The 8,148-nt window shown below is 42.8% G+C and overlaps 1 long non-coding RNA gene across 1 annotated transcript; it reads right to left on the minus strand.

The window, feature by feature from the left end:
• Nucleotides 1-193: 193 nt before the first annotated feature.
• Nucleotides 194-7,920, minus strand: LOC137839581 (uncharacterized). Its single transcript, XR_011086264.1, has 2 exons — nucleotides 6,742-7,920; nucleotides 194-3,245 (listed from the first exon to the last, which is right to left on the minus strand). It is a non-coding gene; the product is annotated as an uncharacterized lncRNA (long non-coding RNA).
• Nucleotides 7,921-8,148: the final 228 nt, after the last annotated feature.

Raw genomic sequence — 8,148 nt, forward strand, 5'->3', positions numbered from 1 at the left:
TCTACGGCCCAACCTCCAGATAATCGGTAGATGATGTATGTACGGATGACAGGACAAAAATTCAGTATTTTTACTGGGATAATTATTCACTTTGTAATTGTAATCTAATGGACGTTAAAAAACAAACAAAACAAATGTGCTCTATGCGCTAAAAAATAAAAAAAATAAAATAAAAACCAGGACCAATAAAGCATTTGGATTTTCTTACATTTTATTTTAAAGATATCACTCAGATGTTCCTATGGAGAGAAAAATGCACATTATAACACAAGATACGTGCTGATGACAAAAATGTCATCTTACTTGGCAACAACACCATCATTCTTTGCCAGCCTGAGGATGGAATCATCAGACTCCCCCTGTTTTGCATTTAGGAGAGAACACGCACATGTAAAAAACCACAAGCATTTGAACCATTGAACACAATCCAGGATGACTCACCATTCTGCGGATGGCGCCACAGATGGCATAGGTCTTGAACTGACTGTTGAAACGACCCGTGACATTGTCCACCTGTAGCAGACATAGTTGAATGAATGACTTTATTTCATACATAGAAATACATCCACATTACATATAATACAGAACGTACATAGAGCTTGAACAAGGACAAACTATATACAGTGTCTGACAGAAGTTCTGTCGCTTGTCCATGTTGTAGAAACAATGGCTTATAACCTGACTTTGACTCACCCAAATGAGGTGTAATGTATGAAAATAAATTTGCTTCACTGCAGAAATATTGATCTTTTAATGAACACAGAAAGGTCAGAGTTTGGCAAAACAAGTTTTGTCGGCTTGTCATACAATACACCCAATCCTAGCAAAACCTTTGCAAGTTAGAAGGCAATATCAACATACTAAAATGTCAAGAAATATTAGCTACCTCTTCCCAATTGTTAGGGTTTTTCAGATTATCCTTATCGGATGATTATGTTGGAATGCAACCGGTAATAAATAACCTACCTTGTCTCATCCTACACAAGGTCGTAAAAGTTCCCCCTGATATGTTTTGGGCTTCCTATTCAGTCTACACCAGCCCCCACTCTTAATAAATATGTCCTTGCAGTTGGGAGGGTTTTCAGACTTCATTCCTGAGCGAGTGAACTCTCCACCTGCAGGTGTCTAAAAGGACTTGCTTGTCTCCCGTGTGGTTCTTGCAAAATAAGTTAGAGTGAGCACAACTCTAACACCTTTTATGATTGGTGTTAGAGATTTGCTCACTCACACTTATTTTGCAAGAACACCACGGGAGACAAGCAAGTTCTTTTAGACACCTGCAGGTGGAGATTTCACCCATTGAAGGAATGAAGTCTGAACCCTCCTTCCTGCAAGGGCATATTTATTAAGAGAAACAGAGTGGGGGTATGAGTAGGCTGAATAGAACGCCCTTGTTCTAGATCAAGGTGCTCCAGTACTGGCCAGCCCAGTCACCAGACACGAACATCATTGAGCATGTTTGGGGTAGAATGATGGCGGACGCTTGGAAGACAAAACCAAAAAATCTTGAACTCTTGAGAGGCACGCAAGACTGCATTCTTTCCTGATGATTTCATCAATATGAATCATTGTCGAACCGCATGGATGCAGTCTTTCAAGCTCAAGGACATCAATTCAGCTACAGCTTTTTCAATTGCCTGTGATGGGTGAGTCGAGTGACGCGACCGATATCGAACAGACACCGCTGCTATGCAAGTACGTGAACTCTAATGGGCCGCAAGAAGAAGTGATCAAATTGACACCACTATTTTTCTTTAGATTATTTTAATAGTAGGCATACAACTTATGTATTGACACTATGTTGCATTATAAAAGGCTTTTAGATTTTTAAGGCTCCAGACAGGTATGTTTTTTGTTTTTTTTGGGCCAATATGGCCCTTTGAACATTTTGGGTTGCCGAACCCTGGCATAGACAAAGAGACGTGCTTACGAGCAGTGTTCCCTCTAAGCTGCGCAATTGCGGACTGGTCGTGCAGTCTTGGCGCACATGAAATTACATGCTGCGCACAAAATACAATTCAGCATAAACTGATTGATTAAGATCTACTGTTAGACGTACTCTAATCTAATTAAGTGGATGAATGATTTTCTTTCTGTGCCTTTTTGTAGTGTAAATCAGTAATTGACAGTTGTCCAGCCAATGATATGTTTCACTTAGGCTACATAGTATATGTATGACACATATGTGTCCTGCCTATCCATGCAGTGCGGCAGAGTCAAGCGATGCAAATGCTAAATTAGCTAATCATGGCGAAACGAATGAGCAGCGACACATCCACTCGCCAAGCCAAAATAAATAAGAGATGCTTCTTTTAAGTTTGGATGGCTGTTGGAGTGTGTGCAACTACAAGAGGAAACAGTGAAACTGGGTGAGATTTTCTCTTTTTGAATGAGAAAGGTCTCCTCTGCAAAACATGCAGTGAAGCCAAAGTGGCGGGCGAGTTTACGGAGGGAAAAATACGGAAGAAATGGAAGTTGGACTACCTCGCGCGTCACATTCAGCAGAAATGTCATTTGAAAGCTGTTGGAATTGTACAAAGACTCAAGATGGGAGAGCGGATCGGTACGTTATTGCAAAGAACGCAAAAGATCGACAGAAAAGGAACGAGCTGTCACACAAAACAAAATCCGACCCCGAGCAAGTTAAAGTTCTCATTGACAAGATTTATTTATTTATTTATTTATTTGTTCATTCATTCATTCATTCTGGTGTTGCACACAGTGGTCCACAGTGTGCACAGGGAGCTTGTGTGTTTGCACAGTCACTTGAAAAATTAGACGGAACACTGCTTACAAGGCACAATTAGAGCTTTCTGGAAAGCCAGGATCATTGCAGAAGAGCAACGTGACGACAAGACAATATGGAACTTGGCATGTTTCATGGCAAACTTGCCCAATTGTTTAATTTGGATACAGAAGTCATGGACTTGGACGGATTTGCATATAAATATCTATTAACAATAATGTGAGTACATAGAGTACATGGTTAAACAGTAGAATAAAGTACAACCAATCTCAGTGTCTTGGTCCTATAACTTTTTGTTTACCATAAGTCATGCCATAAATAGGCCCGATAATGCGCTCTATGTGTGGATTAAATACAAAACAGACCCTGCAATTGTGCCTTTTAACCCCAAGTGCCTTATTGTGCCAAAAATACGGTAAGTTGGAAAAAGATTACCTCTGCTATGTTGATCTGCACGGAAGCGTGGTCCTTGGCTCCGATGATCCGGTTGCTCGCAGAGCTTTTAAAAAGAAAATAAAAATAATAATTTAAAAAACAGTGTTTCCATTGATTAATAAAAATACAGTCAAACCTCGGTTTTCAACCACAATCCGTTTCAGAAGGTTGAGAAGCAGATTCAAGTTCAAGTTCAAGTTTACTTTATTGTCAAAAATCCTATGTAACAGGGTTACCACAGAAGTTTGAAATTGCGTTTGACCAGTCTCCAATGTGCAGTTTAACTAAAAACATTTAAATAAGACATTGACATAAATCTCTTTCTTTCTCACACACACATACACACAACACACACAACACAAACACACACACAGCTAACTTACTCATACTGAATTTACAATTTCTTTCTCTGACATATTCATTCACAACATAAACATAGACAATGCACACTTACACATTGCAGTCATTCAAACACTAACATGCTTATAAACATGTGCAGTACTATACAATAAAATACTCTCTCTCACATTCACACACACGCACACACACACACGGTGTGTAATAAGAGTATTGACAATACAGACCCCCCCACACACACACACACATACATACACAGCAGCAGAAGTACAATCAGTGGTCATAGAAGTAAAGTGAAAAAGTGTATAACTGTATATAAGGTGCAAGAGTAAAGTGCCAAGTGGCATGGTGACTTTGGAATGTTCAAGTGGTTTTCCTCAGTGTGTTCATGAGTCTGATGGCTTGAGGAAAGAAGCTGTTACTCAGTCTGCTTGTGCTTGTTCCTATCACACCAGGTGATGAGTTGCTGTACCTCCTCTCTGTATGCTGAGTCATCGTTGTCTTTGATGAGGCCCACCACTGTTGTGTCATCTGCAAATTTGATGATGTGATTCGTTTCAAATCTGGCAGAGCAGTCGTGGGTCATCAGCGTGAACAGCAGGGGGGATAGCACACATCCTTGCGGCACCCCGGTGTTTATGACGGTGGTCGCTGAGGAGTTGTTTCCGACTCTGACTGTCTGCGGTCTGTTCGTTAGAAAGTCCAGCAGCCAGTTGCACAGTTAAGTTCTGACGCCTATTGTACTCAGCTTATTCACCAGATGTTGGGGGATGACTGTGTTGAACGCAGAGCTGGAGTCAATGAACAGCATCCGCGCGTGACTGTTTTTGTTCTCCAGATGAGCCAGGCAGAGGTGGAGTGCTGTTGCTATGGCGTCATCAGTGGAGCGCTTGGGGCGGTAGGCAAATTGGTATGGGTCCAGAGTAGTGGGGAGGGTGGATGTTAAGTGGGCCTTCACCAGTCTCTCAAAGTACTTCATCATGATGGAAGTGAGTGCTATGGGTCTGTAGTCATTCAGTGATGATGCTGGTGACTTCTTGGGTAGTGGTACGATGGTGGTAGCTTTGAAAATTGCTGGTATGATGACTTGGTTCAGAGAGGTGTTGTAGATGTCTGTGAGGACGTCAGTGAGTGAGTCTGCACAGTCTCTGAGCACGCGCCCGGGTATGTTGTCTGGACCTGCAGCTTTCCTGGGGTTCACCTTGAGTAGGGTCCTCTTCACGTCCGCTGGGTCCAGTTGAAGTGTTGTGCTGTCTGGGTGTACTGGGGTTTTTGTGGGTGTTGTGGTGTTGTTTTCTTCAAACCGGCTGAAGAAGGTGTTGAGAGAGTTGAGGAAGTCTATGTTGTCCTCACACGGTGGGGGGGATGGTTTGTAGTCTGTGACTGACTGGATGCCTTGCCACAGGCGTCTTGGGTCTTTTGTGTCTGTGAAGTGTGAGTTGATTTTTTGACCATATGCACGCCCCGGTGCAAGTTGGCCCTAGCAGTCTTGAGGGCCTCCTTGTCCCCAGACTTGAAAGCAGCGTTGCGTGCCCTCAGGAGCTCACGTACCTCCCTGGTGAACCAGGGTTTTTCATTTGCTCTCACTGTAATGTCTTTGGTGACGGTTACATCTTCCATGCACTTCGTTATGTATCCAGTTACAGAGTCTGTGTATTCGGTGAGGTTGACGTCCTGGTTGGTGGTGGCCGCCTCCCTGAAGACAGACCAGTCTGTGCGTTCAAAACAGTCCTGTAGAGCTGCTGTGGAGCCCTCTGGCCAGGCCCTGATCTGCTTCACAGTTGGTTTGCTTCTCGTCAACAGAGGTCTGTAGGCTGGAATTAGCATAACAGAGAGATGGTCTGATGAACCCAGGTGGGGGTGGGGAAGGGCTCTGAAGGCCTGTCTGATGTTTGCGTAGACCTGGTCAAGTGTGTTTTCTCCCCTTGTTGCAAAGTTCACACACTTGTGGAAGTGTGGCATTACTGTTTTCAATTTGGCCTGGTTGAAATCGCCAGCGATTATGCAGACCAAGTCCGGGTGTGTGTTCTGTAGTGTACTCACAGACTTGTACAGTATGGAGAGTGCGTCCTTTGTGTTAGCGCTGGGGGGGACGTAAACAGCTGTGATGTTGACGGTATTGAATTCACGCGGTAGGTAGAATGGACGGCAGTTGAGGGTTAAAAACTCAATGTTCTCTGAGCAGTGACTTGTAGTAACTACAGCGTTTGTACACCAGTTGTTGTTAATGTAAATCCACACACCACCTCCTCGAGATTTACCCGTGCTGGTGTGGTTTCTGTCCGCGCGGAAAGTTGTAAACCCATCCAGTTTAATGGCGCTGTCCGGAACGTTGTTGTGAAGCCACGTCTCTGTGAGGATGATCGCGTTGCATTCTCTCACCTTTCGTTCTGTAGTTAAGTCCAGCTTGAGATAGTCCATTTTATTTTCCAACGACCGCACGTTTGAAAGGAGAATAGATGGAAGTGCTGTTTTGTGAGGGTTTCTCTTCAGTCGGTGTTTGATGCCGGCTCGGGAACCTCGCCTTCTCCTCCGGCGTGTGCTCAGACTCCACCGCCGCTTCAGCTGCTTCCAGTGTCGGCTGGTGGGGGAGGGGGAGCCCGCTGCCTCAGAGGTTCCTTTGTCTCGGGACATTATTCCAAGACCGCGAATAGTTTCGCGATCCATGGCAAAGTTAACTCCGGATATATCCTTTGTGCAGTTGTTGCTTCTAAGTCCCAATAGTGTACTTCTGTCGTATGCGATTCTCGGAGACGATTTGGACGGTACATTTAACACAAAACACACATTTTTATCGGGAGCCGGCTTGGCCGCAGCCTCACAGGGCGCCGCCATCTTGGAAAATTACGTTTGGGCACATGTTGAAGGTATGTGCGCAAGTCTTCCTGGCTATAGCAGATGGATTAGTGATTTTAAAAGTAAGTCGATTCTGTTTTTTACCATGATAACAAATTAGTATCGAGAATTGTGGAAAATCACAGGTATTGGTACCGACGACTGAAATTCTAGTATCGTGACAACCCTGGCACACGCACATAAATATGTCAACGGGGCAAATTGCTAGTCCGTGGGGGTTGACAGTGTGCCAATTGTGTGAAGCCAGTCTTTCCACCCTGGCCTCCAAATATCTCAACCATTGTCCCCTTCAAGGATTGACGTTCGACAAGCGCATTTTAAGTACCACAACCATTACATTTGCTCACCATTTACGAGGGACGTAGAGGTCCACAAATTCACCAGCGTCATTCTGCATGTTGATTAGCAGGTCGTCTGCAAAGCAAAGCTGCAGAGAATATTTTATGTCAACAATTTCACTACACACTCCAATACTTCCATTCATCCATCCATCTTGATGCACACATTCAAAATAGCCACAGCAGTGCGTTTTAATATAATTGGCTCACATGACCTGGGAGCTATTGAGCAAAAACGCTATTAACAGTATTAATTCATTGAAAAGAATTTAAGCATTCATCACATAGAGCCTATTTGGAACTATCATCCTTCACAGTTTGGGGTCAAAAAGTCACATGACCTGGAGCTATTGAGCTAAAGCGCTAACATTTATAGTCATAAATTCACAAAAAATATTTGAAGCATTCGAATGATATTATGAGGTGTATCTCAACCAGCCTATGTGGACTATCATCCTGCACAGTTGGGGGTTAATAGGTCACATGACCTGAGAGCTATTGAGCTACACCGCTAATATTTACAGTCATGAATTCACTCAAAATATTCGTAGCTTTGGAATGAAATTCTAAGAGGTGCATCTCAACCAGACCATGTGGGGCTATTATCCTTCAGTTTGAAGTCAATAGGTCACATGACCTGGGAGCTATTCAGCCTCTTAGAATTTCATTCCAATGGTTAAAATATTTTTAATGAATTTATTACTGTAAATATTAGAATTTTAGCTCAATAGCTTCCAGGTCATGTTACCTATTGACCCAAAACAGTGGAGGACGATAGTCCCAAATGGGCTGGTTGAGATACACCTCCTAGAATTTCATTTGAATGCCTGCTTGTTTTAAAATTGAATTTATTACTGGAAATAGAATTTTACCTCAATAGCTCCCAGATCATGTGACCTATTGACCCCAAACTGTTGGATGATAGTCCCACATGGGCTGGTTGTGATACACCACTTAGAACTTTATTCCAATGCTTCAAATATTTTAAATGAATTTATAACTGTAAATATTTGCATTTTTCCTCAATAGCTCCTGAGTCATGTGACCTAATGGCCCGTGATATTGCAGGATGGTCGTCCCACATGGCCTGGTTGAGATATACATATTTTCAGTTGAATGCTTATTATTTTATCCGATTTATTACTGTAAATGAGCATTTTAACTCAATAGCTCACAGGTCATGTAACGTTTTGACTGCAAAAATTGCAGGATGATAGTCCCATGTTGAATGCTCCTCAGATTTTTTTAAGAATTTGTTAATTTGATATACACGGATGAGATTTACACATTTATCATTTGGAAAAAAAACGGACGCGTTTACATGTTATCACACTATGCTTTCCCTTCGATCTCTTTAACGGCATTTACATGCTATCGTAATGCAATGCTTTCCCTTCGCTCTCTATACCGGCGCTT

This window comes from Syngnathus scovelli, unplaced genomic scaffold (genome assembly GCF_024217435.2).
Source record: "Syngnathus scovelli strain Florida unplaced genomic scaffold, RoL_Ssco_1.2 HiC_scaffold_23, whole genome shotgun sequence".
In the NCBI taxonomy this organism is placed as follows: domain Eukaryota; kingdom Metazoa; phylum Chordata; class Actinopteri; order Syngnathiformes; family Syngnathidae; genus Syngnathus; species Syngnathus scovelli.